Raw genomic sequence first — 25,656 nt, 5'->3', positions numbered from 1 at the left:
TTTGCACATTTTTCTTTTGGATTGCTTTTTCTTTACTAATTTCTGTAAGTGTATAAATTAGAGAGATTAGCCCTTTGTGAGGTTGCAGTTTCCCTCAACTTGTCACTTGTTTTTAAAAATGACTTTCATGTGTTTTGGTGTAAAGAAGGCTTAAATATGGCTTTCTTTACATTTTATGTACTTAACATTAATCTCTTACGGTATCTGGATTTTACGTCAAAGGCCTCCACAATTTCTGGAATTTGCCGATGTTTTCTTTTAGTGCTTTTATGGTTTCATTTTAACACTTAAATCTCTGATCCATTTAGGATTTATTCTGGTGTTCAGAGTGATATATAATTCAACTTTTCCTTTTTCCATGTGGCCACCAGTTATCTTTACCCATTTGTTTCCGTTTTTGTCTCCGAATCCAGTTGATGGTGGTGTGAGTTTCTGGATGTATTGGGGATACATCTCTGCACTTTCTATTCTATGACATTAGTCTTTCTATTCATATACCAGTACTACATTGGTTTTATAAAATGTTTTAATATCTTTTAAAACTGGTTTCCCCTTGTTGCTCTTTTTTTTTTTTTTTTTTTTTGGCAATTCGTGCTTGTTTATTTTTCCATGTGAACTTTAGAATCGTTTTGTCTAGTTCCAGAAAACACTTTTAAAGAATCAAGATCATGTTAAGTTTATGAACTTAAAATCTATTTGACTTCTCTGAGCCTCAGTTTCCTAATCTGTAAAAGGAGCAATAATGTCTGTAAGAATGCTGGAGGGATTGGCCGGGCGCGGTGGCTCACGCTTGTAATGCCAGCACTTTGGGAGGCCGAGGTGGGCGGATCACGAGGTCAGGAGATCGAGACCACGGTGAAACCCCGTCTCTACTAAAAATACAAAAAAATTAGCCGGACGTGGTGGCAGGCGCCTGTAGTCCCAGCTACTCTGAGAGGCTGAGGCAGGAGAATGGCATGAACCCAGGAAGCGGAGCTTGCAGTGAGCCGAGATTGCGCCACCGCACTCCAGCCTGGGCGACAGAGCGAGACTCCGTCTCAAAAAAAAAAGAATGCTGGAGGGATTAAAAGAGAAAACGTGTGAAACTCATCGCTTAGTGCCCTTGGTCCACTCCCACCTTTGTTGCCAACATGGGCTGAGATTGCCATTCCCTCATTTTTTTCCCACTGTTACCCTTCTCACTTTCAAAAAAGAAAAAAAGAAAGGACCCATAAAGAAAAAGTTACAAGACATTAGAATCCAAGTTAAAACTAAGCTCTTGTTCAGTTTCAGCAGGACAATTAATGTACCTGAAAACCAGAGAACAAAGTCAGCCTGGCGTTCAAGGCCTCCTCCTGCTTCTAGCCTTGCTGCCTTAGTCTCTCTTGGATGTACCCTAACAATGGTGCTGCTTATGTTTCCTAGAGGCCCTGTGTTTCCTGGAACCCCATTCCTCCCACCCAGAATATAGTGCTACCTAGTTCTGCCAGTTCAGATCTGTTACTGTCCCCCACCCAGTCAAAAACAGTATCTGTCTCTGCATGTAGCTTGTCTGTCATGCAGCTTAAGCCTTGATGAACTGTAAACTCTGTAAGGAGAGAAACTGTGTTCATCCTGCATGCCAAGTAATGCCCTGCACCCAGCAAAATACTGGCAAAGATTGGACATTCAGATATGTGTTAAATGAATGATAATTGACTTTGATCTTTCTTTTGCTTTATATTAGTGTCTAGGTAGCTCTTAATTTCACTCAGGACACTGTAAGCCCCTGGAATACAAAGCTTATGCCCACCCCTCTCCCCCTTTTTTAGAGACGGGGTCTCTCTCATGCAGGCTGGAGTACATGACACGGGCAGTGGCACAATTATGGCTTACTGCAGCCTTGACCTCCTAGGCTCAATCAATCATCTTACCTCAGCCTCCCGAGCAGCTGGGACTACAGGGGCACCACCACTCCTGGCAATTTTTTTTTTTTTTTTTTTTAAGAGAGACGGTATTACTATGTTGCCCCAGGCTGGTCTCAAACTTCAGGGCTCAAGCGAGTTGCCCATCTTGGCCTCACCAAGCCCGGGATTACTGGTGTATGCCACTGTGCCCAGCCAATTAATAATAATTATCATCATAAATAATGCTGGTGGTGGAGATGGCGAGAGGCAGATTTATTATTATATCATAACATTATAATAAAAATAGTATTTATTGGCCGGGCGCAGTGGCTCATGCCTGTAATCCCAGCACTTTGGGAGGCCGAGGCGGGTGGATCACGAGGTCAGGAGATCGAGACCACAGTGAAACCCCGTCTCTACTAAAAATACAAAAAATTAGCCGGGCGTGGTGGCGGGCGCCTGTAGTCCCAGCTACTCGGGAGGCTGAGGCAGGAGAATGGCGTGAACTCGGGAGGCGGAGCTTGCAGTGAGCCGAGATCGCGCCACTGCACTCCAGCCTGGGCGACAGCGAGACTCTGTCTCAAAAAAAAAAAAAAAAAAAAATTTTATTTATTGAACACATATTTCAGGAACTGCTTTAGAGTCCCCGATGTGGATTATTTCATATAATCCTCAGCAGTCCTAAGAATTGGGTGCTGTTGTTACACATATGGGAAAACAGGCACACAGAGAAGTTACTTACCCCAGATCACACAGGTAGAAAGTGGTAGAACTGGGATTCTAATGCAGATGCTCTGAGCCTAGCACCCCAACTCTTAGCCTGCTGCAGTTCTCCAAGCTTGTTTGTTAAATACAGTTCTTTGAATACAGTCGTGTATAGGTTCTTGAACAATTTAGGAAAAGTTTTAGTTACATTTTCAAATTTTTACTTTCCTTCCTGACCATTCCATTTTAATAACTTCTATTTTGTTATTTCCAGTTTATCTTAGACTTCACATTCTCCAAGAGACACAACCTTATCTGGCATGTAGTAGGTGCTCAACAAAAAGTAATTTTTGCCTTTTTTTTTTTTTTTTTTTTTCAGATTCACAATAAAGGTGCTAAGAAAGAGAATGTAAGACAGGAAAATAATTAAATATTCTTACCGAGGTAAGTTTTTTTATAATTTTTTTTTAACAAAGAAACTGTAATTTTTTAATTTTTTTTACTTCCTCTCACAGCCTGCTTTCTTGAGGTCTAACAGGGAGATTGTTTTAGGAGTGGTTAAGTTCATAAAACCTAAAGTTCTTAAGGTAGATGCCAGGAACATGGGCTGTTCAAATAAGTTCATTTGACGTTCTCGACCTCTTCGAATCTAATCTTTATTTTCCTGTTTTCTGATGGTTTTAAAGCATGGTACTAAGAAGGAAATCTAGCAAGTAGAAACCCATAGCTATTTGGTGGTTATATATACTTGCAACATTCAGTGAATACTTTTTTCTTAAAATAGGGAGTTGAAAGAATTTTAAGCTACTTTTGGTGAGATACGAACACTTAAAATTTTGGTTTTTTTTTACTATAATGATGAAAAAAATTTCTGTCAATATAAAACAACATAATGACAGAAGTTAGCATCCAACTTCTACCACCAAGAAATGACTGGTATTAATATTTTGGTGAACATACTTTTAGAAATCTATCTATGGATATAGAAGAATTTATATACAAAATTTTAAATAAATTGGTTTGCCTGTATATAGTAGTCTTTTTTAATGGAAAAATATGTTTTGTACATCTCTGTGCAGGAATTGGAAAAGATACGCATAATCCTACATGATCATTTTACTGGCTGCTTAATGTTCCATCTTTTAGAGGCACCATACTTTATGCCTTTGATGACCTTTTAGATTGTTTCTAGTTTTCCCTTGTTGATGTATTGATCAACCCTCTGCTTATATCATTATATACTTGTTCATTTCTTTTCTTAAATGTGTAACTGCTGGGTCAGAGATTATACACATTTAAAATGTTGAGACATGGCTAACCTGTCCTCTAAAGAGACTACCAGTTTATAAGCCCCCTCAGAATCCACAAGAGTCCTGCTTTCCATATCCTTGCCCACACAGAGTTTTGTTAATGTTTACGTGTATGTAACTTTTTTCCAAATTTATTTATTTATTTATTTTAAATAGACAAATAAAATTGTATATATGTATTGTGTACCACATGTTTTGAAGTATGTATATACATTATGGAATGTTTCAATCTAGCTAATTATGCATTACCTCACATAGTTACCATTTTTGTGGTGAGAACCTTGAACATTTACTCTCTTTGTATTTACTCTATTTTTGGAAGAATACAGTATATCATAATTAACAATAGTCACCATGCTGTACAATAGATCTCTTTGAATTATTCCTTCTATCTAACTGGAATTTCGTATTCTTTGACTAACGTGTCCACACCACCACCCCCACCTGCCCCCGACCTTCTAACGCCTCTAGTAACCATTATTCTACTCTCTTCTTGTATGAGATCAATTTTTTCAGATTCCTTATATGACTAAGAACATATAGTATTTGTCTTTCTGTATCAGGCTTATTTCACTTAAGGTGATGTTCTCCAGGTTCATCCATATTGTCACAAATGACAGGATTTCCTTTTTTATAGTTGAATAGTACTCCGTTGTGTATATATACCACATTTTCATTATCCATTCATCTGTTGATGGACACTGAAGTTGCTTCTGTATCTTGGCTATTGTGAATAGTGCTGCAATAAACGTGAGAGTGCAGATTATCTCTTTGACATACTGATTTCATTTCCTTTGCATAAATACCCAGTAGTGGGATTGCTGGATCATATGGTAGTTTCATTTTTAATTTATTTCAGAAACCCCCACACTATTTTCCATAATGGCAACAATTTACATTTCTCCCAACGGTGTTCAAGGGTTTCTTTGTCTCTACATTTTTGCCAGCATTTGTTACCTTTTATCTTTTTGATAGCCATTCCAACAGGAGTGAGGTGATATCTCACTGTGGTTTTAACTTGCATTTATTAGTGCAGTTTAACACTTTTTCATGTATTTGCTGGCTATTTGTATGCTGCATTTTATTTTATTTTATTTTATTTTATTTTATTTTATTTTATTTTATTTTATTTTTTGAGACGGAGTTTCACTCTTGTCATGAAGGCTGGAATGCAATGCTGTGATCTAGTCTCACTGCAACCTCCGCCTCCCGGATTCAAGCGATTCTCCTGCCTTAGCCTCACAAGTAGCTGGGATTACAGGCATCCGCCATCATGCCCGGCTAATTTTTGTATTTTTAGTAGAGACAGGGTTTCACTGTGTTGGCCAGGCTCGTCTTGAACTCCTGACCTCCGATGATCCACCTGCCTTGGCCTCCCAAAGTGCTGGGATTCAGGCATAAGCCACCGCACCCGGCCATTTGTATGCTTCTTTTGAGAAATGTCTACCAGGCTAGAGTGCAGTGATGCAATCATGGCTCACTGCAGCCTTGACCTTCTAGGCTCAAGTGATCCTCCCACCTCAGCCTCCCTAGTAGCTGGGACCACAGGCACATGCCACCACACTTTGCCAAATTTTTTGTGTAGACAGTGTCTCGCCATGTTGCCCAGGCTGGTCTCAGACTCTGGGCTCAAGCAGTCCACCTGCCTCGGCTTCCCAAAGTGCTGGGATTATAGGTGTGAGCCACCACCTTTGTCCGTTTTTTAATTGGATTTTTTTCCTGCTATTGAGTTGAGTTTCTTACATATTTTGGATGTTAACTCCTTACCAAATGTATAGTTTGCAGATATTTTCTCCCATTCTTTAGGAAGTTTCTTCACTGTTGATTGCTTTCTTTGCTATGCAGAAGCTTATTAATTTGGTATAATCCCATTTGTCAGTTTGTGCTTTTATTGCCTGTGCTTTGGGGTTCATATCTAAAAATCATTGTCCAGACCAATGTCATGGAACTTTTCCTCTATGTTTTCTCCTAGGAGCTTTATGGTTTCACATCTTACATTTAAGTCTTTAATACATTTTGAGTTGATTTTTGTATATGGTGTGAGATAAGGGTCTCATATCATTCTCCAGCATGTGGGTATCCAGTTTTGCCAACAACATTTAGAAGAGACTGTCCTTTCCCCATTGTTTATTCTTGGCACCTTTGTCAAAAATCAGTTGACTGTAAGTGCATAGATTTATTTCTGGGTTCTTTGTTCTGTTGCATTCATCTGTGTGTCTGTATTTTAAGCTAGTACCATGCTGTTTGGTTACTATAACTTCATAGTACAATTTGAAACCAAGTAGTGTGATATCTCCTACTTTTTTATTTTATTCAAGATTGTGGCTGGGTGCAGTGGCTCAAATCCCAGCACTTTGGGAGACCAAGGTGGGAGGATAGTTTGAAAACCAGAAGTTCAAGACCAGCTGGGCAACAAAGTGAGACCCTGTTTCTGCAAAAAAATAAAAATTAGCCAGGTGTGGTCATTTGTACCTGTAGTTCCAGTTACTCAGGAGGCTAAGGTGGAAGGATTGCTTGAGCCAGGAGTTCGAGGTTGCAGTGAGCTGTATGATCGTACCACTGCACTCCAGCCTGGGCAACGGAACAAGACTGTCTTAATAAAATAATAATATATAAATAAAATAAAGTAAATAAAATGACAAGATTGCTTTGGCTGTTCATATCCTTTGGTAGTTCCATATAAACTTCAGGATTTTTTTTCTGTTTCTGTGAAGAATGTTATTGGTATTTTGATAAGGATTGCATTTAATCAGTAGTACACTTTGGATAGTATGGGCATTTTAAAAATATTCTTTTGATCCATGAGCATGGGATTTCTTTCCGTTTATTTGTGTCTTCAATTTCTTTCACTGATGTTTTATAGTTTTCAGTGTAGAAATCTTTTACCTCCTTGGTTCAATTTATTCCTAAGTATTTTATTTTTTGGTAACTGTTGTAAATAGGATTGTTTTCTTGATATTTTTTTTTCAGATAGTTTGTTAGTATATAGAAGTATTACTGATTTTTGTATGTTGATTTTATATCCTGCAACTTTATTGAATTCATTTATTAGTTCCAACAGTTTTTTTGGCGGAATCTTTAGGGTTGTCTATATATAAGGTCATGCCATCTGCAAACAGGAGCAATTTTACTTCTTCCTTTCCTAATTGGATGCCTGACTCCTGAAGCCACTGAGGGTATCAGAAGCCCAAGCCTGCTGTAGTTGGCTGGCAGTGATGTGGACTGGAAATGGAGTCTGCCTCATAGGGGATGCAGGCTTCCACCTGGCTCCAGGACAGGTCTGAAGGCACAGTGCCTGGGTACTGGCCTAGAGTCAGGGGCCATGGAGGTCTTCTGGGTACTGGGTTTTATTGTGTTGGGCCTGGTGTTAGGGTTCAAGGCAAAGTCCTATGCTTACTTCCCTCTCTTTCCCTCATCTGATGGTATCTCTCTCCATGCTATGCTGCCTAGGGTTGGGGGGTGGGAGACGCGGGTAACGTAAAACTAACCTTTCTACCACCTTCAGTGTGTCTTTTAAAATTTTTGTGCTACAACCAGGTACTGTAATCTCTCGCCTGTTTCTCATAGCTCTTGTGAAGGTGTTTTCAGGGCTGGATAGTTGTTCAAATTGATGTTTCTGCCCTGGGACGAATACCGGAGAGTCTTGTTCTGCCATCTTGCACCACCTTCTTTTGTATGTAACCTGTTAATCTTTTTAATCTTTGACAATCCAATAGGAGACAAAAAATAGTATTTTTTTGAGATAGCAAGGTTTCTAATTGGAATATACCTTTTAGGTTTTCAAAGACCTCCAATTTGATATTCTTATTAACGTGAAGAGTTTTCTTACTGAGAAGATACCTCTGGTTCTCATGCATAGATGAAATACTCTTGGACTTTAAATGTGATGAGAGTGTTGAAGTATGTTGAGTTCTTTGTTTTTCAGTCTATTGCCTTCATTAACTCATAAATATTTTTAAACTATAGATCAACTGACTGTTACTATTTCGAATACTGAAAGTTTTCCTCCATAGAGAACTCTCCCTTTGTTTTTTATTCACTTATAGTGCAGTTTCAAGAAGCTTTAAGGCTAGGCACGGTATCTCAGAACTGTAATCCCAGTATTTTGGGAGGTTGAGGCAGGTGGACCGCTTGAGCTCAGGAGTTCAAGACTGGCTTGCACAATAACATAGTGAAATCCCATCTCTGCAAAAAATGCAAAATTAGCTGGGCATGGTGGGTCACGCCTGTAGTCCCAGGTGTTCAGGAGACTGAGGCAGGAGGATCACTTGAGGCTAGGACATGGAGGTCGCAGTGAGCCAAGATCATGCCACTGCATTCCAGCCTGGGCGACAGAGTGAGACCCTGTCTTGAAAAAAATTAAAAAGATAAATAAAGAAGCTTTAGAGACTAATTTCTTAACATGCCTCAAACATAGATATCAACTGTGGAATAGCATATAGAATATGACTTACAAACTTGGGTGATGATTTTATTGAGGTATGTGGATTACGTGACTATGCGTTCATAGGTAAACCTATGTTTACTGATGTTGAATCTCTTCTGTCTAAAGGATTTTAACAGTTTCTGATATGAGTGTGATCTTTAATTTTATATTTGCCTTAGATTTTATTTTAATCAAATAAGATTTACTTGAGGAAGGTTTCATATGAAGCATATACCAACTTTGTCATTGACCAATGGTTTGTTCTTTAACTTAATAAAAAGCCAATTAACTATCAGGAGCTATTTCAAACAAGAAAATCAGAGAACCAGGGTAGGCAATATAGTGAGACCCTGTCTCTACAAGAAATATTTAAAATTAAAATAAGAAAAAATTAGCAAGGTATGGTTATAATCCCAGCTACTCAGGAGGGTGAGGTGAGATGATTATTTGAGCCTGGAGTTGGAGACCAGCCTGGACAATGTAGCACGATCTCATCTCTTAAAGAAAAAAAAGCCAATTAAAAGTCACCTTTTTTTCTTCAGATAGAAAATACATCTTCTGGCCAGGTGTGGTGGCTCACGCCTGTAATCCCAGCACTTTGGGAGGCTGAGATGAGTGGATCACCTGAAGTCGGGAGTTCGAGACCATCCTGGCCAACATGGTGGAACCCTGTCTCTACTAAAAATACAAAAAATTAGCCAGGTGTGGTGGCAGGCGCCTATAATCCCAGCTACTTGGGAGGCTGAGGCAGGAGAATCACTTGAACCTGGGAGGTGGAGGTTGCAGTGAGCCGAGATCGCGTCACTGCACTCCAGCCTGGGCAATAAGAGCGAAACTCCGTCTCAGAAAAAAAAAGCAAAAAGGAAAATACAGCATTTAATAATATAGATTGCCTTTAATACTTTAATATTGATGCTTTTCTTTTCACTCCAAGTTAACATTGTTGACCATATACCACCAAGATAGGGAACAAGTAGTACAACTGGTACTTTATTCACTGGTTTACATCCAGCACCTAATATAATACCTGGCATGCACATGGCAAACACCCACATTGTGTTTGAAGGAATGAATGGTTGGTAAATATTGTCATGGTTAGAATTAGGATGGAAATGAGAAGTGCCCTAAATTTTGGATAAGAAAACTAGCATCTGCGATTTTTATACGTACCTAAATCTAAACATAGACAATTATAGTAATACTTGCTACCATAACGTTTTGTGACATTTTGTTTGAAATGTTGAATTGGCCTGTATCCCATTTATTTTCCAACGCTGCTTTTTTGTTTGTGTGTTTTTGTTGTTGTCAAGGGAAAAGTAAGTATCTAAACTAGGTAGGGTACTAGAGCTTGTTAAATAATCATGTTTATGTTCATAGTATAGACATGGGAAAGTTTTTCATAGTTATATTATTTGAAGACAAAGCTAAAATGAATGTCCCAAAATATATTTTGAATTATAATGGAGATAAATTGAGCTATATTTTAATTGTGGCTCAGCATTTCATTAAAAATAGGAGAGAAATTGATTGCCAGCCTTTGAGAAGAATGTATAATAAATCTTTGTCCAGTATCCTGTCTTTTAAGCCTTTCTGACTCCCAACCAATTTTTCACAGCCAAACTAAACAAAGAAGATGGAATAATTAATAGATTTAAGTAGTGTTTTTGCGTCTCTTTTCATATACTTTGTTTCTGTTGGAATATGGGATTCCAAAGAGTTCATGAGCTAGTTTTAATCAGTATTCGAGCAGCAGTTATTTGCATGTATAACATCTTAAATTGATTAAATAATCCCCTAGCAATTTTTATTTGCACTTTAATTTGCTTAGCATCCCCTTTCTTAATAAATAATCCAAAATTAAATGTAGGCAGACTTGAAATAATTGAGTCTTCAATAGTAGAGTCTAAATTAATGAAGTTTTTCTAGACTTTAAAACTCTGATATCTTCTTGTGGCTAATGGTATAATCTTGTATTTGTTTTCTAAAATAACCAAATTTCTGGTTTCTTCAATCTCTTTTATGTGGCAATGCAGGAATTTGCTTAAACGGTAGTTTTCATTTTAGTGATGACTTAATTTATTTAATTGCATGCTTTAAAGCCCTGATTCTAAAAATACTCCTGGAAAGCAAGGAATTACTAGCACTAGTTAAACAGAAGTCTTAATTAAAATTAAGGCTTTATTATTTATTTCTCCTCTTAGCTGCATTTGTAATAATTTTTACATTGTACTTAAACAAAGTTTTAAGAATTTTTGCAGCATCTTTAATGACTTGGATTTTGTGCATTTGCAACAGTTTCTTCCTATTTTAGGCACAAAGCTTAAAGTTTACACTGGCAGGGGAAGTAGTCATTTGATTGGAAAGTTGGGCAGAGGAGAAAAATTTTGTCTTCATATACAGAATTTGTAGCAGTAGAATATTCAGATGGAATTGTATTAAACTCTAACCCTAGGAAAAAAAAAAATTGGAGTACTTGTATGCAGTACAGAGAATAGATCCCTAGCAAAGCCAACACTCAGGGCTTACTTCTGTAGTATCTGCAGCTGAATTGGTCTCTCCCAAGAGTATTCTCAACTCAAAGTCTTAAGAGTAGAGTTTGGAAAGGGGAGGAGAGAATAGTAGCTTTGGGCCATAAGTTCCATGATGAGCTCAATAGTCAGTGAAACTCTCTAGGTTAAGTATATGTACTTAACTTCTGAATGTCCTATCCCCCTTGAGAAATTTCCTTCCTTCCTAACTCTGGGCACTTTGTTTAGTGTTGTGGCATGCTGGAAATTTATCTTGAGTTGAGGAAAGGCAGTCTGACTGTATTGCTGCAGAGTCTAGGCTACTCTCTTTAAATAGATGTCCAATGTGGAAATATGGCTGAAAACCATCAGTTCCTCCCTTATCATAGCTAGGCAATGGCAAATATTAGAATTTCATGCAAGCTTTTCCTTCTTCAGTTTGCTCAGAGAGGACACCTAGTTCAAGGTGCGGATTAAGTGTTTGTGTATGTTAAACTCAGTAAGTTTTATTTTAAATATATTTCAGTCTGCTCTAATGTAACAAAGTTCTTCAGTCTGATTGTTCTAGCAGCTATCACTCAAACATTAATTGCTGTCAGTGTGAAAGGATATCCTCCTACATCTTTTCTGGAGTACTTGAAACCATCCCACTTCCTTTTTCTTTTACCTTAAGAACTGATTACTGACACTTGGGAATTACAATCAGATTGCATCAATCTTTATGGAAAGGTTGCCAATTATTGCACTGCAAAATATGCATTTCCCTCTAATAGTAAGTGTTTCTCTTGGTGTGTCTCTCAGTTCAGTGCTTTTAAATACCTCTTAGGTGAATGAATGCTTTGTGCCATGCCCTGATTTAATATATTTAAAAGACTTTATTCATGGCTTTGTTACCTTCAAGTCTATGGGAGGTGGAAATGGATGGAGGGGAATAATTTATGTAATACGAAATCTTTGTAGGATCTTTTGATTGATTAGATGTCCTTGGATAGAAGAAGGATGGCCGGTGACCATTACTTATACTGTGATATAAACTCTCAAATGAGCATGTTCTTTGAAGAGTTGAGAGCAGTGAGGAATTTTATGGTGGGGATGTACATTGAGCCTTGTGCAATGTCTTTTTTGTGCATTACCTTGTTTTGTTTTCACAACAGTTCTTTGAGGATAGATGTAATTACCTCAGTTTTAAAGAGTAGAAGGGCTCAGTGAGATTGTGAAATCAGGACTTGGGCATGCAGCTAGTAGGTTAAAAACAAAACAAAACTGTGACTTCAATACAGATCTCTCTGGCTCCAAAATCTATGCTTTCTTCCCTAGGACAGGGAAAGGTGGTGTTAGAATGCTCGAAAGTTCTTAGAATGTTGACCTCATAGACCATGGAAATGCTGAACAGAATGAAGATAATGCTACTTTATGAGCACCCCCAGCATTATTTTCACCATCCTCTATTTCTAATGCTCTTCAACATCAACTCATGAAGCCAAGGAGCCTGCCAGGGTGTCTGGCTCATCATGTTCAATACAGCAGAGACTTGTTTAATTTAGCAGCACTCTGAGATGAAAGGTTCATGACTGCCAAGTACAAACAGACCTTCTGCAGGATGTTAATTTGGTTATAGGAGAGAATGCTTGTTTTTCCCTGCTCTGTGCTAATAAAGAAGCTGGCACATTTTTTCATGAGCAAAAAGGACTTTGACTTATTAAATCTGTGTAATCAAAGAGAAGCAGTTCTAATAAATATTTTTCTTTGTGCAGCCTTTGGTTAATTCCATTCTGTACCTGCCAGCAAATTACAAATTGCATGCTTTTTTGTTCTTTCTTCTTTTTTATTTTGGATTTGGTTTTATGGTTGGTCACTGTAGGGATTTATTGGTAGAAAAATAAATTATTTCCTTACTTGAACAGATTGTGTGTTTTTACAACAGGTTATCTTGTAGCAAGTAGAATGATTCAACCAGGCCTCTGCACAGAGGTGTGGCTATATGACTTTGACCGTTTTAAATAATAACAGCTTTATTGAGGTATAATTCATATACCATAAAGTTTACCCTTTTAAAGTGTAGAACTCAATGATTTTTAGTATTCTCACAGAGTTGTACACCCATCACTTCTGACTAACTCCAGGACACTTCCATCACCCCAAAAAGAAATCTCATACCCACTCTCCATTCTCCCCTCTGTCTCTCTCGCCTCTAGAAGCCACTCATCTACTTTCTGTCTCTGTGGATTTGCGTGTTCTGGACATGCCATGTAAATGGAATCATAAAATATGTGACCTTTTGTGTCTGGCTTCTTTCTGTGCTGCAGCATGTATCAGAAATTCATTCCTTTTTATTGCTGAGTAGTAGTCTATTGTATGGATAATACTACATTTTGCTTATTTCTTCATCAGTTGATGGACATTGTGGTGGCTTCCACTTTTTGGTTATCATGAATCATACTGCTGTGAACATTTCATATAAATTTTCTAGTGGACACAGGTTTTCATTTCTTTTGGGTATATACCTAGGAGTGGAATTGCTGGGTTATATGGTAACTCTATATTTAACTTTTTGAGGAAATGTCCAATTGTTTTCCAAAGTGCACCTGCTTTTGTGTGAAGGTGCACCTTTTTCGTTCTCAGCAACATTTGAGGGTTCCAATTTCTCCACGTCCTTGGCAACACTTTTCCGTGATTGTGTTTTTCATAGTAGCCATCCTAATGGATGTGAAGTGGTGTCTCATGATTTTGATTTGCATTTCCCTGATCATTAATGATATTGAAGATCTTTTCATGTGCTTCTTGGCCACTTGTATATCTTTGTTAGAGAAATACCTACCCAAATTATTTGCCCATTTTCAAAATGGACTGTCTTTTTATTGAGTGGTGATAGTTCTTTATATATTTTGTATACACACACATACACCCAAACGCCCCCACACTTATCAGATATATGAATTGTAAAATTTTCTCTGCTATTCTGTGATTGTCTTTTCACTTTCATGTTGTTCTCTGAAGCAAGTGGTGTTTTAATTTTGATGAAGTCCAGTTTTCCAATTTGTTTTGGTTGCTTGTGCCATTCTCTCTCTGTTGGAAATTTTCTTTAAGTTAAAAAATTACACTTTATTTCTAGACATCTCCCATTTAAAAAATTTGTACAAAATTAGTTTATTAACTATACAATGAGTAAGAGGTATTAAACATCTTTTGTGTTTTTAGATATTCTCAGCTCATTTAGTGTGAGGAAACAAACTTCCTAACCTTACACCCAGTGTGCTTTTTTGTTTTTTAAATCAGAAAGATGTCTTTCATTGTTCTGCGTCGCTCAAAATGCACACATCATCCCATGAACATTTATGTGTCTAATACATACTGAGCACTTTGCAGGGCTTGGAGATCCAGAGGTGAGTGGGACGTGGCCCTATCTTTAAGGAACAGGAGCTCACATGCCATGCTAGAAGCTTCCACAGAGGACTGTGGTGGTGCCAGGAGGGGGAAGGGAGCAGTCTCCTGTTTGGGGTGAGAATTCTTTATAGAAGAGTTGGTGCTGGTGCTCAGTCTGCAAAGATGGGTGGGTGATCAGAACTTTTTGTTGTAGGGCTAGATGGTTGACAACTCTTGAAAGTTATTGGGGAAGGGACCTTTATAAAACTTCAGATGTTGTCTCGACCTGTGATTTTTATGTCCAGGTAATGAAATTGTGCCTTTTCTTTACTTTTTTGTCCTGTTTAGTTTTTAATGCCAGTAATTATCTGCTGACAATCCTGCCAATGATTTTTTTTAAATTTTGTTACAGATTATGATTAGACTTGTGATAGATAGGAAAATAAAGGTGATAAAGACAGATTCTATTTCCTTTTTAAGAATAACTGACTCATGGGATGAAACCTTGGATATGATTTCAGATCACTCCTGTAAACTCTCACAAGAGATGTTTATAAAACACTTGGAACAATACAGATTGTACTAAGAAAATGTGCTTTGATCAACTCTGGAGATACAAAGCAGGAAACTTAATAAATCAAGTCCTATTTGTGAATGGAAAGGACTGGAAGTTCACCTTAAAAGTAAGAATTCAGCTTACATCAAGACTTAAATTTTGTAGTCTAAATAGCAGATGTTAACTTAGTTCCATCTTTTATATAAAAATAAAATGAATTATAGACTTCATATCTTGGCATCTTGAAATCTGACTCCTGATTCCTCTCTCTTAATGACTATTGGAACACTAGGCTAGAAATGGAATTTGACTTTGGTTTTTTTACCCTTTAATTTTTGAAGTCAATGTGCTTCCAACTCAGTCTTCCCTCTGTAGTCAGGAAAACCAAACCATTGGTAGGTTGGATATGCTATAATTTTTATTATGTAAATATTAGAAAAGCACAGTTGTATTTATACAAAGAGCAATATTATATTCATACTTAAGAGAGATGGATTTTTTTTTTTTTTACAATTTAAAGCATAAATACAATTGTATTACTTTTATATGCCAAGCACTCTTGTCCTGCCACCCTTCCATATGACAAGATATTATAGTAAACTGCATGTATTTTTAGGGTTTTTCCATATTGCCTAGATTCCTTTTTTTAAATTTGCAGTAGAGATGTAAGCCATTTTTATTTATTTACTTAATTTTTCACTAAAGAACTTTAATTAAATTTGGCTCTGAATGCAGGTCAGTATCTTAGCAAGTTGTAATTTAGTAGAGCATTTCTCTCTAAGAACTCAAATCGAGTTACAGCATCTCAGCTTTTTAAATTAATCTAAGGGGTATATAGATACTATGATCATTTAAAAAATAACAGATTTTCATTTGAATTGCAGATTAATGCTTGTTCTTTCAGATAAAGTTTGAACAAATATCTAACATACTAAGACTTTGTATATTTTGAGTTTTACCAAAGTGACTCAAAGACTGGGAAAGTATATTTTAGATTTTAATGATGAGGTCAAAATCCTGGATTTGAGTTCTGCATAATTTAGTTAAGTAATTACATGGAAAATTTCTGTGCCAGGATCCCAGACCCTTGCAAATTGTATCACTTCTAAAATCAGTTATAGAGCTGAAGTTTTTAAAATGTTAATTTCTGGAGGCACCCCTTATCAGCTCCTGGAAAAAATAATTAAAATGTATCTAACATAATATAGCTTTTTCTATTTTCTGAAATGATTCTATTATTTAAGAAGTAGTCAGCTTTGTTCTTTGCTAATTAATTCTTCAAAGGTAGTGTCATTCAAAGTGGAGAAAAAAGTTCCAGCATAGATGTCAGGGAGAGAGGAAGCAGCTCTTTTATATGATGGTAAACATGTGGCCCCGATGCAAGAAGCCTGAATCCCTTACAGAGTTTGTCTCTGGGCTTGTCCGGCTCACTCCTGTTGCACCACATAAGATGACAAGATTGCTTTCAGGTATACAGCATTTCCACTCATTTAATTTCCGGTTTTTTAAATGACTGATAAATATAATTCAAAAAGGAGCATTAAATAATAGGGCATTAAATAATCTCTGTCTAGATTTAGTTGAATTAAGGGAAGAATTTGTCTAAGTATAGAAAGTATAAAACAATTAAAATGCATTTGTTTAAATGTAGGTAGAATTTAGGCTGAAGTATTGCCTAGCAGATACAATGAATTTGATAATTGATTATAAGATTTACATATATATGTAAGCAGATGAGATATTTCTAATGTGCTTCATCTGTAGTTTCTATAGTTTTAAGTAGCTGACAAATCTTGTTTATGCTCCCTATTGAATAATCTTTCTAATGGACAGAGAAAGCAGAAGCTATTTACCTAGTTCTTGCTCCTGTTAATAAAATCTAAGTTTCACCCTGCATCTCAAAGTTAGCAAAATGGTGTACAGAAATTCTAAAAGAGTGGGAATTATGTGGTTTGTAAATTTCTTTAGTTAATGTGTTTTCCGTGAAACTGCAGTATATAATACAGGTAGAATAGGGGTTTTGGTCAGGGAATAGTGGAAAGCGGGGCTGGCGCTCCACTGCACTCCAGGAGCATCATTCTAAAAGCCACTGTTCCATGCTGTCATTAATGAATGTGGAGTCTTTTTTGGAGAAACAAAGGATAAATTACCCATCTATCTATCCTTTTTGTTACAGCTTTATGCTGATTATTTGCTTGTATGATAAACACTGACATTTCCTATCAGAATTATTTTAAATATATAAAGCCACTTTAAACGTTACCAGGAATAATAATAGCACTGCTGGTTAGGGCACCCCATAGGTCTAAAATAGTCTTCTTATCTTACCAAAGAGAACTTGCCTGACTTTGTAAGATTGTGGTAACAAAGGCTACCTGAAAGGCAGTCTGTGGAAGGTGAATTGTTGGATATATCCAGTCCTGCCACAGCGTTGTTTCTCTCCCATGTTAAGACATACAGTCAAATTAAAGTGAATTAGAGAATAATAACCACACTGAGAATAATTAAACATCAAGTGCTTATGATGAAATGAGTCCACATTATCAGGCAAGTGTGGTTCCACTTGGGGCCTGGCTTGGGAGACTCCCTCGTAGAGGATTCAAGATGCCCTCTGTGCTATTAGTAAGGGGAAATGGCTTTGTGACCTTGGGCAAGTTACTTAAGCTTGTTAACACTCTACCTGCCTGTAAAATGCTCCATTATAGAGTTGTTCTGAGGATGAATGAAGATGCTACATAAAAAGTACACATTATAAATTGCCTATAGGTGTTAAACCATGGAACAATATCTTCCTTCAAAAGAAAGGGCAATAATTGGCAGTGCAGGTGTCATGAGAACTACACCTTTGTTCTGAACTTGAGTGAAACTCAAACTACATCAGGCATCATTTCACCATTTTAAAAGTAAATACTGGAAATGAAATGGACAAATTTCATCATTTTAACTATCAGCTGTTGAATGTCTCTGCTTTTGGATACTTTTCTTACCATTTTACCCAAAACAGAACCATCTTCACTTTTCAAAATCTGAAAAACAAAAAAGAGAAGGTAAAATGACTGAATACTGTGGTTTGTTTTTTGATCTTTTGTTTTCATGATTATTGCTTCTCTATGGGAATAAGAATATTTACAGACTGTACTGAATGCACCATTTACAACAGTGCTTACAAGCAGTGTCGAATGTAGATATAAATTGGGTATGATATGTTCAGAACATGTGACAGGGAATCATGTCAGGCAAAATTTACTAAAAGTTTATTGGTTAGTACAATTGTTCTTTTGAGAACAAAAACATGACAGTTTAGGGGCAAGCTGAAATTAATTAGTTAATTTATTTATTTGAGACGAGTCTGGCTCTGTCGTCCAGGCTGGAGTAGAGTGGCGCAATCTTGGCCCACTGCAACCTCCACCTCCTGGGTTCAAGTAATTCTGCCTCAGCCTCCCGAGTAGCTGAGATTACAGGCATGTGCCACCATGCCCAGCTAATTTTTGTATTTCAGGTAGAGACAGGGTTTTACCATGTTGGCCAAGCTGGTCTCCAACTCCTGACCTCAAGTGATCTGCCTGCTTCGGCCTCCCAAAGTGTTGGATTACAGGTGTGATTCACCCTGCCTGGCCGGCAACCTGAGATTTAGAAAAGGAATAACTATTTCTAAGGAATTCTGAAGCATGTGTCACCAGCAGTTATCTCTAACGAGATTTTCATTGATTATATGTCCAGTGTAGGAGTTCATTGGATTCTTTTAGAGAAAAAGTCTAAAAAAGAAGTACTACTGCAGGGGAGAAAATATAATAAAAGGTTTTCAAATGGATGCCCTCGAGTAGCTGTAAAATAGCCTACATATTGTGGCAAGAGATGTGGACCTTTGGGTTTTATTTGTGATAAGTTCATAAGCTTACATCTTCTATAAAATGTAACTTTCGTATTTGGTCTGGTTAGCATAGAATTCTCTAAAACCGACAATAAAGAATATGCTATGGTACAGAATGTTGTCTTTGATACCAACCTTTAGAGAATTTACTTAAAACTTCCTAGTATTTTTTTTTTAAAAATCATTTTGGGTCTCTGTTCCTAAGCTTTTTACATTCTTTGGTATTTGCAAGCCAGAAGGACCTCTTGGAGCTGTCAAGCTCCATTCTTCTTGCTGTGTGTAGTAGTTTTCTTTATATTTGTCCTGAATTCACTTAGGTTTCAAGACATACCTCTCATTCTAGAATTCTAAGCACCTGGACTACAGTTCTTTAGTCATCATTAGCATTTATTATCTTAACTTTGTATTTAGACGAATCATTGTTTTAGTCTACCTATAGCCTATTTCCATTGATTTTCTTTAGTTGTGTTATTTAAATGTAATGATTATAACCTTATAAATTATTCTAAGAGAAGATGCAGAGTGGCTCTGCAGTTCAGTACTGACCATTCTGCATGAAATCCAGCACTTACAACAATGCCAGACATAGAGTATATGTACAATAAACGTTTATTTGAGTTAATGAATTCCTTTAGGGCAGATTGTGGTTATAATATTTTCAGCATTAAGTGACTAAGCATTCAGTTCTGGTAGTTTAGCTAAACATTCAGGTTTCATTTGAAGCTAATAAACAGACCACTGTGCAATCCAGGAAGACCGGTTTGTTCACTTTCCCATCCAGTAGTAATTTACTTTTGTAGTTGTGTTTATATAGAGTAAAGGTCAAAGGAAAAGGTGTATTTGAAGCAGTTAGAGCAATTGGTTTGCAATAGTGAAAGATGTTCAGTATGCTAATGAAAAAGGGACAATTTAAATGGGATATTATAAAATGTAAACTGTTCTTTTTGTAAACAGCTTTATTGAGGTATAATTGACATCCAGTAAACTGCACATTTAAAGTGTACAATTTAATCAGTTCTGACATGTGTACACCCATGAAACTATCACCCCAATAAGGATGATGAACATATTCATCACCCCCCAAAATTTCTTTGTATGACTTTGTAATCCTTCCCTCATGCTCCTTTGCCCCTGTTTCCAGGCAACCACTGATCTGCTTTCTGTCTCTGTAGATTCGTTTGCCTGTTCGAGGGTTTTGTATAAGTGGAATCATATCATATGTACTCTTTTTTGTTTGACTTCTTTCAATCAGCCTAATTATTTTGAGATTTGTCCATGTTGTTGAGTACATCAATAGTTCATTTCTTCTTAGACATAGTTGGTTGTATAGATGTGCCACAATTTGTGTATCTGTTCACTGTTTTTGTTGTTGATGCGTTTACTGTTGATGGCCATTTGGGTATTTCCAGTTTTGGGCTATTACAAATAAAATCAATCTGAACATTTATATGCAAGTCTTGGTATGGACTCTGTTTTCTCTTGGGTAAATACCTAGAAGTAGGATGGATGGGTGTCTGTTTTAACTTTTTTTCAGAACTGCCAAGCTATTTCCAAGTTGTCATTTCCTTTTATATTCCCGCCTGCAGTACATGAGAATTCCAGTTGCTCCGTGTCTGGAATTTGGTATGGTCAGTCTTTTCACATTATTCATTCTAATAGATGTGTAGAAGTAGCTCATTGTGGTTTTAATTTGCATTTTCCTAATGACTAATGGTGTTGAGCTTATTTTCATGTACTTATTTGCCAATACTTGGTAAAGTATCAAATCTTTTATATGTTTATTTATTGGGTTGTTTGTTTTCTTATTACTGAGTTTTGAGAGTTCTTTGTATACTCTGGATATAGATTATCAGATTTATGATTTGCAATATTTTATCTCAGCCTATGACTTATCTTTTCACCCTCTTAACATTCTTTCAAAGAGCAGTTATTAATTTTGCTAAAGTTCAATTTATCAATTTTTTATTTTATGCATTGTGTTTTTGGTGTTATAACTAGGAGCTCCACCTAACCTGAGGTCACAGAAGGTATCTCCTTTGTTTTCTTGTAGAATTTTGATAGTTTTGGGTTTACACTTTGATATATGGCCCATTTTGACTTAAATTTTACAATATGGCCCATTTAGATTTAGTTGTTGCATGTGGTGAAATATGTAGATCAAAGTTCATATTTCTTGCATATGGCTATTTAGTTGTTCCAGCACCATTTGTTGAAATGACTATTCTCACTTCATTGAGTTGCCTTTGCATCTTTATTAAAAAAATCAGTTTTTCATATATGTGGGCCTATTTTGGCCTCTGTTTTGTTTCATTAATCTATTTATCTTCACACCAGTACCACACTGTCTTTGATTATCGTAGCTTTATAATAAGTCTTGAAATCTAGTAGTGTTAGTTCTCCAACTTTTTTATTTTTTACAAAGTTGTTTGAGCTATTCTAGGTCCTTTGCATATCCATTTGGAGTTTAGAATCCGCTTCTCAACTTCATACAAAACAGCCTGCTGGGATTTTTGACTGAGATATTGATAGTCAGTTTGGAGAGAACTGACTTCTTAACAACATTAAGTCTGAATCTTCCAAACCATGAACGTGTTATTTCTCTCAATTTATTTTTATTTTTTAAAATTTCTCTAGACAGTGTTTTTAAAGTAGAGATCTTGCACATCTTTTGTCAGATTTATTCTAAATATTTCATATCTTTTGGTGTTATTAAAATAGTATTTTTAAAATTTTCAGTATAAAATTGCGTGGGTTTTTTTGGTGGTTTTTTTTTTTCTGGTGTGTGTTCTTTTTTTTTTTTAGACGGTGGGTCTGTCACCAAGGCTGGAGTGCAGTGGCACAATCTCAGCTCACTGCAACCTCCACCTCCTTGGCTCAAGTGATCCTCCTAAGTAGCTGGAACCACAGGTGCATACCACCATGTCCGACTAATTTTTTTGTATTTTTTTTTGTAGAGACAGGGTTTCACCCTGTTGCCCTGACTGGTCAAGTGATCTGTCTACCTCGGCCTTCCAAAATGCTAGGATTACAAGTGTGAGTCACCGTGCCCAGCCATATTCTGCATCTTTTCTTTTCTTTTCTTTTCTTTTCTTTTCTTTTCTTTTCTTTTCTTTTCTTGCTGTGTCGTCCAGGCTGGAGTGCAGTGGCACGATCTCGGCCCACTGCAGCCTCCGCCTCCTGGGTTCCAGCAATTCTCCTGCCTCAGCCTCCCAGGTAGCTGGGATTACAGGCACACACCACCACACCCAGCTAATTTTTGTATTTTTAGTAGAGATGGGATTTCACCATTTTGGCCAGGCTGGTCTCGAACTCCTGACCTCAGGTGAGCCCACCTCGGACTCCCAAAGTGCTAGGATTACAGGTGTGAGCCACTGTGCCCAGCCATTCTGCATCTTTTCTATACTCACTACTAGCTTTTTTTGTAGATTTTATTGGATTTTCATAATCATGTTATTTTTAAATGAAGACAGTTTTACTTCTACCTTTCTAATCTGAGTGCCTATTACTTATTTTTCTTGCCTTATTGAACTGAGCAGAACCTCTAGCAGAACCTGTGTAATGTTGAATAGAAATGGTGAAAGTGGACATGCTTGTCTTGTTCCTCATATTAAAGGGAAAACACTAAGTCTTTTATTATTAAGTGTGATGTTAGCTGTAGGTTTATTGTGGATTCCTTTATCAGGTTGAGGATGTTCTCTTCTATTCCCAGTTTGCTGAGAGTTTTTACCAGGAATGGATGTTGGATTTTGTTAGATATTTTTCAGCATCTGTTGAGCTAATCATATGGTTATTTTTTAATTTGTTAATAGGGTGAATTATATTGTGTATCGCATGGTAAACCAGCCTTACATTCCTAGGATAAACCCCATTTGGTCATGTACCTTTTCTTATGTGTTGAATTTAATTTGTTAAAATTTTGTTTAGAATTTTTATATCTTTGCTCATGAGGGACCTAAGAGCCTCTTGTAGTGTCTGGTTTTGGTATCAAGTTAATGCTGGCCTAATAGAACAAGATCGGGAGCATTTTCTCCTGTTCAATTTTATGAAAGAATTTAGACAGAATTGGTATCACATTTTTCCTTAAACATCTGCTAGAATTCACCAGTGAAGCTATTTGAATCTGATGTTTTCTTTGAGAGATTTTAAACTACAAATTCAATTTTTAAAATAGATCTATGGTTATTCAGGTTATCTATTTCTTCTTGAGTGAGTTTAGTAGTATCTTTCAAGGAATTTGTCCGTTTCATCTAAGTTGTTGAATTTATTGGCTTAAAGTTTTTCATAATATTCCCCTATTCGCATAGAATCTATGGTGACGTTGCCTCTCTCACTCCTGATATTGGCAATTTGTGTCTTCTCTCTTTTTTCCTCATCAGTACAACTGGAGGTTTATCAATTTTATTTACCTTCTCAAAGAACCAGCTTTTTGGTTTACTGATTTTTCTCGATTTTTCTGTTTTCTGTTTCATTGATTTTTCTGCTCTTTTCTTCATTGCTTTCTCTTTTCTGCTTACTCTCTCTGTGGGTATATATAATTATGTAGGTTTTTTTTTTTTTTTTTTTGCTAAGTTTTTCTAATTTTAAGGGTAAAGTGCAGTTCATTTAACGTGCTGATTTGAGCTGTTTCCTCTCTCGGACATATAAGATATTGAGGCTCAGAGAAGTTAAGACAGACAGTTAAGATGTATAGCCTATGTCCTTTTTCTTATAGTATAATAACTATGGTAGAAGCAAGTAGGGGTGCAGAGGGAATACACAGAATAGTGCTTAGCTTGTGAGGAGTGGCATGAGGAGAGCCCCTTGGAGAAGTTGATGTCTCAGGTATCGTATTTTGGTGAAGTCTGTGGGTAAATCTATGAGACCAAACCCAAATTATTAGTTCTTAAAGTTTATTTTACATTGACTGCAGATCTCCTTCTTGGTTGCTGTATTGTGAAAAATGAGTTAGAATATGCCAGGAGTAATTTTGCACACAGCTAATGTTCCCTTGGGTTTGATTGACAAATCTACTTTCAATTTCTATTAAGACTGTTTGCAGTGGTCATGGTAACTGTAGCTGTAATAGTTTTGGCAAGTGTTGCTGACAAGATTCTGTTGAAGAGGAGGAAAACTCGGGGGTAGAGTGAGGCGAGATTATTGTAAAGATCTACATCAGTATCCCACTGAAAACTTAGGGTCACTTAGTAACAGGTATTTCTCCAACAAACTATTCCTTGTTTAAGACAAGTTCTAAGTTTTTTTAAAAAAGGATTTTCATCAGTAAAAAGGCATAGAATTCTATGATTTTTTAAATAAGTGGAGTGAAACCAGCCTAATGTAATAACATCTTCTCAGTGTCCCTATTAGAAAGTTTGAGTTCCTCTCCAATTTAAATCAAGTTACTATATTTAGGTATTTTGAAAAATACATAACAGCTGTTTGCTGAGAGGCACTAATGGGACCAGTGGTCAATTGTAGGGAAGAAACAAAAGGAGACAAATAGAGGAGTTATTTTCAAATGGCCATGAGGGCAGAGGGTTTGTGTGTATTATTTTAGTTTCTCTTTAAAGAAAAAAAAAGTGCAACCTGAGTCTGTTAAAAAAAAAAAAAGAAAGAAATTGTGGTTGAAAGAGCAAGCTATTCCTTTGATAGTTTGATTTTCAAAGTTAAAACTTAATTTTGTAGAGGAGAAAACAGCAACTGGGCTAAGCAGCTAGTTTTGTGACAGTGCAAGAACCAGAATCCAGACTCTTGAGTCAGGAAACTGGGTTCTAATCCTGACTCTTAATCACGGGCTTAACCTCACCTCTTCATTGGTAAAGTGTAGATGATAATGATACCTTTCTTCCAGTTGGGGGTGAAATGAGAAAATGTGTTGAGTTATCACTCATACGTATTTAACATTTTGGGTGGGGAACCGTTTTCCCCCTCTCAAGGACTGGAGAAAATAATTAAGGGTCATATACAGATAAGAAGCTATTTACTTTAGAGTTTTTGTGTTTTCTAGAGTAAATCCAACTCACCCACCACATCTACGTTTAGACTTACAGATATTATTTATTCTAATTAAACAAATGCAACTGAATTTCCATGTGTTTATACTTGCTTTAAAAACCTTTAGCTCTTCAGTGTTAAAGATTGGCTCTTTAGTTGCATTTGTTCTCAAACTTTCTGTGTCCAGCAAACAATGCAGTATATTAAAATATGGTATCATTTCTCTTGTTACATGCCTTGGAGTTTAATAATATGCACATAGTATGTGTGTCTGCCTTTTCCCCTTTCATGGTGGGTACTTTAGAATGTGCAGTTTTCTCTATCTGGGGGCATTCTGTTGCGTTAGCTTTAAGGTGAAAGGAGAAAGTCAAGTAGAGCATGTTGAGTGATACGAAGTCTTGGAGTAGAGAGACCATTTGTATATCAGCACCCTTTGCCAGGAGTGCCCTCTCTTTCTTCCACATCTCCCTCTCCTTTACAATCTTATTCTTTGAGACTCAGCTCCAGCACTTCCTCTGGGATCCCTTTGCTGATCCTTGCCCAGTTGTGTTAAAACCCCTCCCTCTGCACACCTCCTTGCTTTCACAACACTTTGCTGTCGTCTAATATTCCTTACCACACTATGTTGTGATGTCTGTTTTCTTGTCTGGCTTCCTTACTAACTAACCTTAAAGTCAGGGAATAGGTCTTACTTATCTCTGTATCCCAGTACCCAGCAAAACTCCTGATCAAAGGTGCTCAGGGAAATTGCATTGAATAGGAAGCTTTGAGTTCAATGAATAAAGTTCAGAGAGTGATGAGAATATACAGTTTATCCTAACAAGGGTATTTCTTCTTCCATATTTGGAGGGGGGTTATGGGGGAGGCTGTTTGTTTGTTTTTTCACTAAGGAAATGTCTGAGCTGTAAGAATGAGTTCTGGGATTTCCTTAGTGCCCTTGACAGCCCTTGTGCCTTTACTCAGTGCTGATTAGATTCAGGGACTTTGTGGGACCCTGGAATACACCCATGGATTCCTGTTTCCATTGCTGAAGTCAGGAGAAACAGAATCCTGCTGCAGTGTACTACACACTGCACTTAT

At 36.9% G+C, this 25,656-nt stretch overlaps 1 long non-coding RNA gene across 5 annotated transcripts in view; it reads left to right on the top strand.

Moving 5' to 3' along the window:
* LOC116462765 (uncharacterized) overlaps nucleotides 1–25,656 on the top strand; it is an 81,720-nt gene that overhangs the window by 5,651 nt on the left and 50,413 nt on the right. For 3 of the 5 annotated variants that reach the window (XR_004246442.2, XR_004246443.2, XR_009211740.1), the window contains one exon: nucleotides 2,950–3,014. This is a non-coding gene — a long non-coding RNA (uncharacterized LOC116462765). Of the gene's footprint in view, nucleotides 1–2,949; nucleotides 3,015–14,697; nucleotides 14,860–25,656 lie in introns of all 5 variants that reach the window. The other 2 variants (XR_004246444.2, XR_004246445.2) reach the window with 1 other exon arrangement.

Source organism: Hylobates moloch, unplaced genomic scaffold (assembly GCF_009828535.3).
Source record: "Hylobates moloch isolate HMO894 unplaced genomic scaffold, HMol_V3 SCAFFOLD_23, whole genome shotgun sequence".
Lineage (NCBI taxonomy): Eukaryota > Metazoa > Chordata > Mammalia > Primates > Hylobatidae > Hylobates > Hylobates moloch.
This window is presented reverse-complemented; position numbering and strand designations above follow the sequence as displayed.